We start from the raw sequence: 12,405 nt of genomic DNA on the forward strand, positions 1-12,405 counted from the left end.
TGTATGAACTCGAGACCATTATGTGGGTCATCAGAAGACCCTGAAGGGAAAATAGCCCTGACACCAGCTCACTTCCTTATAGGGAGAGAAATTATATCACCAAATCGGGAAGAAGAGCTTACGACTTATTTGAAGATGCCGACGAGGTGGAGATTAGTGGAGAAAATAAAAAGAGACTTCTGGAAAATTTGGAAACAGGAATACCTGCACCAATTACAACAGAGAAATAGATGGCATAAGGCGCACCCTAACATAAAAGAAGAAGAAATAGTTATAATTAAAGAAGAGGATACACCTCCAGGCAGATGGCCATTAGCAAGGGTAACAGAAACACACCCTGGAGCGGAGGGATTAACCAGAGTAGTAACAGTGAGAAAGGCAAACGGGAAACTGACTAAAAGACCCATACATAAGCTAATACGACTGGAAGAAGAGAAACAGGAAAAGCCGAAGAAGGCAGCAGCACTAAGATGGAAGAAAATACTAGTAGCTATAATGTTTTTAACGATGTTAAAACCCATAAAGGCAGAACCGTATAAAATATATAATCAGGTACCAGGATTTTTCACAGAAGACCTTGGAGAGGTCGACATAGACAGGGGAACATTTCGAATAAACGTGTTACTCGAAAAAGGAAGAATTCGAACAGAGCACCAACTAATAGGAAATATGATACAAGGCGTACGAGAACTGTGTCATGAGATAAAAATCGTGAATTGTAAGGATATAATAGAGAAGTTAGAGGAAGGACAAAGAAAGGCGGAGTCAGTAAGCGAGGGGTTGACAGTAGAAATAAAAGGAAGGGAAAGAAGAGGAATATTAGGAACAATATTAACCTCAGTATTTGGAGTCAATGACGAAGCCTACAGTAACATTGAAGCATTAGATAATAACCAAAAGGAGCTAATAAAGGGATCACAGCACCAGGCGAAGATAATGTTAGAAACAATAACATCAATCAATCACACAGAGAACAGGATAAATAAGCAAATGAACAAGTTTAACAAAGCACTAATCACAGGTCTTCAAGAAATATCTAAAGGACTTAACGAAGTAGAAGACAAAGCACAAAAACTAGAAACCGAATATAGCACGTTACGAATACAAACGATAGCATTACAAGTTATGGACTTCATAAACGAATATACTCAATTTTACGAGGGAATATTAAACCTTCACTATAACCACGGACACTTCATTGATATAGTGAAACCGGGTGAAATAACCAAATTAATAGGGAAAGCAGGGCAGATACTGCCTCAAGGGGTCGAAATACGACGACAACCCACTATAGAAACAGAAGTCAGTCATGACGACAGATATATAACAGTCATCGGCTACTTCATAGTGACAGGGAAAAATAAGTACAGCATGCTCAAAGTCACGGCCATACCACTTAACGTTGAGGGGTCGGTGTTGCGCACATTTGTCGCCCCAAGGAATCTACTGGTTGTAGATTATAACACACTGCACTACTTCGAATTGACCGCGGAAGATAGAGAAAGATGCTTACTGTTGACAAAGGCGCAGATAGCGTGCTCACCAACGGCTATAAGAAACATGGATACCCAACCAAACTGCATACTTGAAGAAATTTATGAGCGATCTAAGAATAGCACATGTCCAGTGGTAGCCAGGACAATACAGACAGCTCAATGGAGTAAGATGGGTACTCCCCACCTCTGGCTAGTTATCACGCCAGTCACGATACACATATCCATTATTTGCGATGGAAATCGGAACGAAAGAGTACTGGAACGAGTCACATTCCTGAAGCTTTCACCCAAATGTATCGCCCAAACGAAAAATATTACATTACTCCCCACTAGCAGTGGGGTGGACAGAGCAGTGACGAGTTACCTGAAGTCGCCAATCACTCCCGTGGCCCAACTGGTGGCGAGGACACCCCGCAAGTTTAACACGCCTCTAAACACCTACCTTGACATACCAGGAGGAGAGCTACGTCATGTGTTACTTGAGGAGGAGAGTCTGAAACAAGAAATGACGCATACGCAGTGGCGATCGAAATCACTGCCTTTGTTTACATATTTACAAATATACTTAATTGATTTAACAGAACTGCAAAGCTCAACATTGATATGAGCTTTGTAAGTTTTTGAAAGTAGTGGTGAGTATGGTACCACCCACTGATTATCAAACTCAACTTGATTTGGAAAGTTCGGCAGTCGCATTGTAAATGTGTGGCCACCATTCTCAGTACTTCTGCGGCGATACATTGGATAACCATCAATATCCGTGATCGTGTCATTCGTATGCGGCTTTGGGAATTTTTTTTACATTTTCCATTTTCCATGCACGGTGACGTCATGTTGAAAGCACCGCATGGCCCATGGATCATGTGTTTGGTGACAATATCAAATAATTCTTGATCAATTAATGGGTCTGGAATTTCGGCTGAAATTATTTGATCGATTTCTTCAGGACGGATTCTATCTTTAAGCCAAACCAAAATGTGGGCATGAGGCAAACCTCGCTTTTGCCACTCTATCGTATACAGCCAACAACGTGTGATACCAAAAATTGAATATTTAACAACAAAATCAATTAAGGATTTCAATTTTTGTTTAAACACACGTGCAGTTAAATCATGACGACGAATGGCTTGTTGTCCTGGCAATAGTAAAGTTTGTATCTCTTCCCAATTCGGATTACATGTGAATGTAATAAATAAATCCGGCCGTAATGACGTACGTAAGTCATCGCATCTTGTATGTATTCCTGCATGTTCCGTGGACTGCCGATGTAGCTTGAAGGTAAAATGAAAGCATTACCGATGTCATTGGGATTTAAATTTCCATCGATGTTTCCAGCAACAGCATCTCGTAAGTGAATATATTCTTCCGATCGTAGTTTTGCCTGGTTGAATCGAAGGAATCGCAAGCGTTCGCTTTCGACCTTAGCATACATATCAACAATGTATTGATGGAACAGCTGATGATATCGAAGGATATAATTGTCTTGATGTTGCCTAACCATTATTCGGTATGCGTAGTATTTCATTGAGCTAACTTTATTATTTCTGTAATCACCTAAAAAAATAAAAAATAAAATGCAATACGAAATTAAAATCTATACATACAGTAAGAAAGTAAATAGATAATTGTCAAATTTACCGGTATTTGGATCATACTGTTTGATATTAAGGTGATATTCATCTTGTCCTTGCCAAAATATCAATGGATATTGTAGTGCGTCATATGAACGGTGTAGATCCGAAATCGTACTGACAGTGTTGTCTCGCCGTATAATTTTTATAGATCTTTTGTCAACTGGATCACCAACCATGATAACAGCAACCTCATCAACAGTTGGAGCGTTGAATCTACCAGCATGTTCACCTAATGGTACTTTGTCGGCTTTTATGACGATTTGATAATTGTCATTTTGCAGTCGTGGCGAAACTCTTTTGATCAATTGAATTAGTTGATTGTGATCTTCTAAAAAATTTTCCAATAATATCACAATTGCTCTTTCCTCTGCTTGTTCAATAAAATTATACAGGCACCGAGTCGTCACGCGCTCTTCACAATCGCCCATAAAATAAATTTGAAGAAATTTCGGATTGTTATCAGGCATTGGCATCAGTGATCCGATTTTATGGTACACCTGGCCTTGAATTTTGAATGTAGTTTCAAAATTACGTCCATCGGATGCACGATCGCAAATTTTAGTTGCCCCAAATGACGTCATTTGGAAGCAAGAATTAAATTTGCGTATCTTACGCAAAAATAATTTGGAATCATCTGAATTGCCAGTAAGAAGGAATAATAAAGGCTCCGGCGGAGCGGGTAGAGGTGACAGCACAACTTTTCCTGATGCGCAGCACATGCCGGCTGCTTCATTCCGAAATTTCAATGCCTGACAATATTGACATACTTTATCCATTCCACCGATAGCAATTTTTGAATGCGCTGAGTAGTTAATATCTGGTGCATATTCAAAGGCAAGCCGAACGAATGATGCACGTGTTAATGAGCGGCTGATCCGTTGCCTTTGTCGATCTAGTACTCGTACTGTAGCTATGTTTCGTTCTCGTGCCACTCTTGTTCTCGTAATATTCTGTTGCAGACGTTCGTCACGCTGTTCTTGGGATTCTTGTGCACGACTTTCTGCAGTCGTGATTCTTTGAGCTGCATTTCTTGTTTCGATTTGTTCTGGTAATTGCTGAGCTCTTTCAAAACGTTTGCGTCGTGACCCTTTGCTGCTCGCGTTGTTGAGGTTAGATTTTTTCGGTGGCATTTGACTGAAAATAATAATTTAATCGTTTAAATATGAGAAAAGAAAAATTGAAAATCATTCTAATTAACTTTTATAATTATGTGATAATACTGACATGTACATATTTAAATTATAGATTTTAAATAATAATTTCAATAAGAATTGAAATACTAATTTAATCGTTTAAATATAAGAAAAAAAATCTGAAAAACTTGTTATCATAGCACATTGAAATAATAAGTGCTAAATATTTTATAATAGAGGTTAAATAAAAACAATAAAAAAAAATATTTGTACAACTATTAAAAAAGTGTAGGAAATTGTGTATCATTTTTGCATTGACATTTTAATTAAATTTTATAATTATGTGATAATACTTACATACATATATTCAAATTAAATTATAAAGTTTTGATCAATGAAGCACAAATAAGTAAAAAACAGGATTAATTTCACTGTATTATCTTCATTATAATATGAATTCAATTTACACTTCAGTCTAAGTAACACGTGGCCGGCTATGCTAACACCAAAAATTTAAAAAGTGGAAATAATTGAATTATACAGTATTTCGTTCACTACAAAATAAATTTAATTAATTTTATAGCGTCAACAACACGTGGTAATTATGCTATTAAAATGTATCTTATATGACACGTTCGTAGATTTACCATAGCAGCGCCATCTATTGATTACTTACTCAACCCAGTCGAAAGGTATCGACATCTGTTAGAATCATTTGGAGTTAACAGATAATTGTGACTGTCAAATAATAACAGACAAATAATTAGCAATAAATTAAAATTGCGACTATAATTTGAGATTTAAACTATCCTATCTCTCAAGTTGGATCGAACTGCACATGGTGTGCGAATTTTATTATAATCGGTTAATTGGTTTAGACGTTCATTGAAGACAAACATTGTGACACGAGATTTATATATATTAAGATATATATATATATATATATATATATATATATATATATATATATATATATATATATACAGATCAGGCCTTCTGAAAACACGTAAAGCAATGATCGAAGGCTTGAAGTAATGACAGCTAGTTAATCTTATATTGCCTGAATGACACGTGTTTCGTGTAATAAATGCTTGTTTTGATGGCGATACTGGTAATTTTATATTATTTGATTCAGAATTAACAGTTATATAAAAATATTCATTATCACTCAGCCAGTATAATTCATTCTATTTTGTTCTGCTCTGGACTACCCTCATTTTCAAGACAGCGGGTACATTAGTTTAGTCAATCGTATCTCCTTTGTCTTTTGTAAAACCTGGAAATTTATTCCAGAAGTCTGAAAATCCATCTTTTCAAAATTTTAAAGTATCTTTGCATTTAAACCTTCTCTTCCGTTTTAAAATTTTTAAAGTATCTTTTTAAGTATTCAAAGCTCATCTACCGTTTTCAAAGTATCTTTTCAAGTAATCAGGGCTTATCGCCCTATGGTATTAAAGTAGGAGTAGTATAAAAGACGTATCTTAGAAAATACTAAGATACATTTAGTAATCCAACAATATTAGAAATATCAAAAATACTCTATTGCGATATATAATTGTTTTTTAATAGAAAACTAGAGCACACGTATTGGATAACCTGTGTAATAGATTCTTGATGTTATAAATAGGTAAACAGAAAGAAATAGGGACACTTAATATTTGTAATTCATTCGTAGTCGGTATTCGTAATTTAAGATCACTTTGTAAACCGTAGTGAATAAATAGGATACATCACAAGTTAATATATATTTAACAATTCTCTACCAAGTAGTCAAGATGTAATCGCATGGAGAAGTATCGCCAATCGATTATACATTGGTATATTGGCGATACTACAAGATGGAACCGCAGCTATATATTTTCCATTCTAATTATAATATAACCTGCTTTCGTTGGTGATTCCTTCCACAACATATCGAACTTTTATCGAACACAAACATTTGTTTGTTTGAAATGCGGTGTCATGTACTACCCAGTTTGAGTCCAGAAAGAAAGTAATTAAAAGACATTCATACATGGGGTAATTGTATCACTCATCGCAGAAAGACAATACAAAAAAATCGATTCATCAAAAAGAACGATTTTGTCTATCTTTAACATTATTCTATTAAAATGGAGATTGAATTAATTTTTTCATAAAAGTATTTTTAAACTTCACTACATTGTGAATTATTTGTAAAAATAGTGGGGAACAAGTTATGCCTAACTGAAACTATTTATCCCGTTCTCCCCTACACGCCGATCAGTCACCGCGTAGCTGTACAGTGATACTAAATATAGAAGGAAACGTGTAAAAATATCGACTGCCAACTATAAGATGAATAACCTATACTGGACCATTAGCACAGTAACTTTGTTTAATGAGTTTTTGTTATTGTATGCAGTTCTATTTTCTAGTCGGAAATATGTATATTGACAGGACAACAAGAGCCATGCTTGGAAGACAGACATTGCATTTCAGTAATAATGAAAAAGACATGACAAGTTTAAAAAAAAAATTAAAAAGTTTAGTTATATCAAAGAACTACAGCTCATGGTTAATCATGTATTATTTTTGTGGAAAATTTTATCAAGCAGTACATGAAGGAAAAAGGCTAATAATATTGTATGAAATTGTATATGCTGCAGGAAAATCAAATGACATTTAAAATAATTAAGAAAATAGATTTTACTCAAGGACCTCATAAATCTATTCTCCAATTCACGTCAGAGTCAGAATAAAAATTCTTTTATATGTGTGCTTCTTTGCTATGTAAAAATTCAAAGAAAGAATTCATTTCATACAAAGAAATTCATCACATTGTTCCAATTAGACGACACAGCTTTATGCCGATGGACCGCGAATATGGACTTTCTAAAAAAATTATTATAAAAAAAGAAAAAAAAATTGGCCCCAAGGATAAAGGCTGACTCCCAAAATATGAAAGATTTGTCTATTAAGGATTATAAAATGTCAAAAAGTTCTTTAAAAGTAGGTTCCCATTTACGATACCGGTGTAGAGTTTAAATTTATCGAAAGTGGATAAAATTAGTTTCGGTATAAAATACCTATACCGGCATACCACGTTCATAGCCGGTTTTGAAAATTGCCAGTTTAAATAGAAAAACTACTTTAAATAAAATAACTTCCTTAACATCCATCATTTAGATCAGTAGGTACTAATAAAAAGTCAAACGTATTGCATCTACTGAACAATGACGGAGCAAGAAAAACTATTTTATCAAGGAGCCTTAAAAATCAAAAGATGATTTCTCACATGATTGCTGAGAGGTCTTTACCTTTCCTCTGTGCTTCGTTCCGAGTTTCTCTGCATATTTCTTTATTTTTCTTGACTATTCCATCATCAGTACTTTTTCTAGGTATACATGTGTGAAGCCACTAAATATATGGGTAAAAACCCTTTAAATATACATAGTTAAGTCAATTTGAAATTAAGTCTGCTGATAATGTTCTAAGATGTTTTACGTTGTTTTACGATGCCATGAAAATTCAAATTAATTTAAATATATTTTAAAGGTTTTTACCCGTATATTTAGTGGCTTCACACATATAAACCTAGAAAAAGCACTGATGATGAAATAGTCATTCCGAAAACGTTCTGTGATGTAGCCCGAAAGGGTTCTTTTTATATTATTATACCTTTTATAAAGGATTTTTTATATAAAATTTTTTCATGTAGTCTATTATTGATCTTCATCCTCAGGCACTCTTTGTGTATTGATGTATATTTAGCTGTCTAAAGAAGATGCTCGTGATTTTCCTTGGCAGCGAATTTTCTCAATGCCTGTCTGTTGTCATTCAAGATCTCCGTTTATTCCCACTGCTTGTGGAAAAGATATATTTCCGGTTCTAGCATTTAGTTCACCTGTTTTAATCTTACATCTACTGTTCTTCCTTTCTACCTACTTCTGGATCATAAACTTTGATTTACTCCACTGTATATCATCTGTTAACATTCAAATTTTTATTTTCCACTAGTTTCGTTTAAAAATAATGAAGCAAAATATATTTTGACCACTAACCCTTTTGTGTGTAGGTTTCAAACGGTTCAGATGGCCCTATAATTTGTTAGCTATTAGTGAAAACAGGACACTGTGACATATTTTCTAATTATTGTACATTGAAATGTCCCCGATGAATTTCGTGCAACAAAAGTTTATAATTGGTAAAACAATCGATGATAGGACTATTATTATACATCAATTACTACACTGTTATTTGCTACACTACATAAATAACAAAAAAAGATTGCTGTGTTTAAAGGAAATAGTATTTATAAATAATATCTATTATTCCGAAATTTAGAATACAACTTTCAAAAAATATTCACACGATGCACACAAGACAAAAGTTTAAATGTTTATTTTTAAAATTTTATAGTCGTTTATAGATTAGTATTTAGAAATAGAAAGTTTGTAATAAAAATTCATAAATATATACTCCCATTATTCATGTTTATTCTTCTTTTTTTTTTAATAAAAAAGGCTGTAGAGTAAATTTTATTGAGTTATTAATAGTGAAAGGTAGGAATTTTTGTGTTGTGTGTCTACAATGAATCTGTAAAATATTCGCAAGCTGAACTAACTGATACATATATTTTAGTTCATAGTTTTGCTATCAATAGCGATACTCCTATTTTTTGTTACTATGTACAAATAATTTACAACTTATAATGTATGCTTTAAATAATTATTAGTATGTATAAATATTTAAATTACTATGTATAAAATTTGGAATGTACAGCTAAACGGTGACTATACTTTTCATGCTTCCCAGATCGCTGAAGTTGAACACCCGACTACCTAAGGCCTGAAACTAAAATTCAGTAGGCAGTATGGATCATTCGCGATAATATGTGTCGTTACTATCTCATCCAACCAAAGAAACTTAAGTCAAAACGATACACTAAAATTTGGCAACAAAATGAAAGACAAAGGCAACAATGCGCGCTCTTTCTTAACAATAAAATATATAATTTTTCAGTTATCCGCCATTCAGTTTTGATTTGGATCTAAATTATTTTGTTTTTTCTCACCCATTAAAAAAATTTTCAGAATAATCATTTTCCAGTATCTAAATGAGTTACTTCTTTTAAAACGGAAACACGGCATTGAAAATCGGATCAAACGCGTATAAACGTTTGTTATCTAAATTTAAAATATTTTGAAAATCAATAAATAAATTTTTGTCGTAAATATTTGTTCAAAGTTTATTATATCCCTAAATTTATAATACTCCAATTTTTCAAAACAGCTTTACCAGACATAGAGCAGTAAGTTTAAATTGCATAGGTTGAACTGTCTTAATTTTAAACTTGTAGACTAATTTGAGAGTTCGGATTCCAACTAACACGCACACGGAGAAACTTAAGCAAAGTTTTGTCGATTAAATGGCCAACGAGAGGAGCGACTCTATTAATACCCACAACTTAACTAACAACGTATATAGGACACAGGGGATTCCACCAGGTAATGGGAGCAATGAATCTGATTCTGGACTACTTAATTACAGGTTGAGACGCAAATATTTCTAATGTGAAATTTAACACCAAGTTGTATTTTTGTTTCCAACACATTCTTCGAATGTCGTAAAGATAACCTATCAAAATATTAGCTAGATAATGGGAATAATTGATGGATTAGAAGTATTTTTACATAAAAAGTTTAATTTTAAATAAAAGAGCAGTGTTTCTGCATCGTTGAAAATAGAAAACAATAAAAAAATTCGAGCACGATTATTTTATGGTTCACTTTTTTTTTCATGACCTTTTCTTATAAAATTCTCTTTATTCTTCCTGTGCCATGCTCGATTATCGTACATTGGTCATCAAATTGGCTATACCTACTAATTTGGTTGACGGCTTCTTCTGTCTATCTTGGCTTGTATTATTATATTAAGTATATTATATCTCTGTGAGTGACGCATGATATGCACAATACACCAAGATTTCCAGTTTTCTGAGAAGTTTATCCGTTAAAGTCCAGCATATGACACCATATAAAAGAATATAGAACACATAATATCTTACTAATCTAATTTTCTGTCTCAAAGTGATATTGTTTATACATAAGATTTTATTCAACTTAAAAAAAAACAGCTCTGGCCTTCTCTATCTGTGTTCTAATTTTTTTGCTCATGTCGCAGTTTTTATTTATATTACACCAAGAAAAGTGATGATGTTGAATCTCGCCAGTTGTTCTTCATAAGCTGTTACCACTTCTGGTTATATTGGCGTTTTACTCACAACCATCAACTTTGTCTTTGTGGTGTTTAGCTTCAGTCCATATTCATCACACGTTATATGGCGTTACAATATTGACGCCATTAATTTGGATATCACAGTGAGCACTATCCAACGCTTTATTGAAAGCGAACTCCGAATAGATGTTAAATATTAGTGGGTACAAAATGCAGCCCTGTCTTACTCTTCTTCGTATTTGAAGCTCCTTAGAATTATCCCGGTCAATCCTGATGTTTGCATGTCGATGCCAGTAAAGAATTTTAATGATACGTAAATAATTGTTCACCACAATTATTGTTCACTGTCATAATCACAGAGAAGATTTGTCAGCAACTTAAAGATTTTGCTTCGTCCCATAACAATTATGATGGAGATTGGCATGTGACAAAATAAGTCAAATTACCATGAATGAAAATTACAGCACCAATTTTCGAGTACTCTATATTTCAGTACTGATTATTTTGTTAGATACCGTGTTTTTATTAAAAAAGTGATAAAGGTAAGCTTGTCTAACGTAGTGGCCATTCTACGTTTTCTAAAATCTGTTTGGGACGGTAGATTCAGTGTTTAAAATTACAAACTATACTTAGCATAAAAATTAAAAAAGAACGCTAAAAGCTACTAAAATTAAATTGCAAAAGACGATAAGTAAGCTACATAATACTTAGATACAAAAGACTATACATACACACCATAACTCTCACTGTGATTACTTTTACTCACAGTAAAATACTTTTGTATCTCTAAGGCTTAATTTGAACTGTAGCTTCATAGATAGAATACCAGAAGGCATTTGACATAGTAAAACATGACACATTAATGACTCTAATGCAAGAAATTGGAATTGACAACAAAGATCTTAAAATTATCAGAAACATTTACTACAATCAAACGGCCAAAATCAAAATAGAAGACCAGGGCTGTATTTTGTCTCCATTGTTGTTCAACATTTATTCTGAATGGGTATTTAAGGAAGCTTTAGACGGTTGTGCGAAAGGAATACTAATAAACGGTGAATGGTTGAATAACATTAGATATGCAGATGACACTATAGTTTTTGCCGATAATCTGAATGACTTACAGATATTAACAAATCGCATAACAGAAGTCAGCAACAGGTACGGACTAGCTCTTAACATAAAGAAAACCAAATTTATGACAATTAGTAAAAAACCAATACTAAACGCTCAACTTACAATCAACCAACAGAATATCGAAAGAGTCGAGCAATATACATATCTAGGCACCAATTTAAATAGCCAATGGGACCACTCAACAGAAATTAAACAGCGAATAATAAAAGCAAAAGCAGCATTCGTTAGAATGAGAACCATTTTCAACAGTCGAGACATATCATTAAAAATAAAATGCCGTCTATTGAACTGCTACATATTCACAGTTCTGCTCTACGGAATGGAAGCATGGACACTGACTGTTGCATCTATGAATCGGCTCGAAGCTTTCGAAATGTGGTGTTATAGGCGCATCTTACGTATATCCTGGGTTGACAGAGTTATTAATGTGGAGGTCCTGCGTAGAATGGGGAAAGAATGTGAAATTCTCATGACCATCAAAACTAAAAAGTTGGAATATCTAGGACATGTAATGAGAAATTCAGAACGTTACGGCCTTCTCCAGCTGATTCTCCAAGGGAAAGTAAATGGTAAGAGAGGACCGGGAAGAAGACGCATTTCCTGGCTTCAAAATTTACGAAAGTGGTATAACACGACTACCACTGAACTGTTCCGCGCTGCAATAAATAAAGTAAAGATAGCCGTGATGATCGCCAACATCCGGAACGGATAGGCACTTTAAGAAGAAGAAGCTTCATAGAAAGAGATCTACTAGTATTTATATATAATGTAATATAATGCGAATAATGTAATAGAAAAATGTATACG

At 33.8% G+C, this 12,405-nt stretch overlaps 1 protein-coding gene across 4 annotated transcripts in view; it reads right to left on the reverse strand.

Moving 5' to 3' along the window:
• The window catches only part of Mct1 (Monocarboxylate transporter 1), a 297,944-nt gene that overhangs the window by 214,219 nt on the left and 71,320 nt on the right, over window positions 1-12,405 (reverse strand). The window lies entirely within an intron of this gene.

The sequence above is a fragment of the Diabrotica undecimpunctata genome, chromosome 3, assembly GCF_040954645.1.
Source record: "Diabrotica undecimpunctata isolate CICGRU chromosome 3, icDiaUnde3, whole genome shotgun sequence".
In the NCBI taxonomy this organism is placed as follows: domain Eukaryota; kingdom Metazoa; phylum Arthropoda; class Insecta; order Coleoptera; family Chrysomelidae; genus Diabrotica; species Diabrotica undecimpunctata.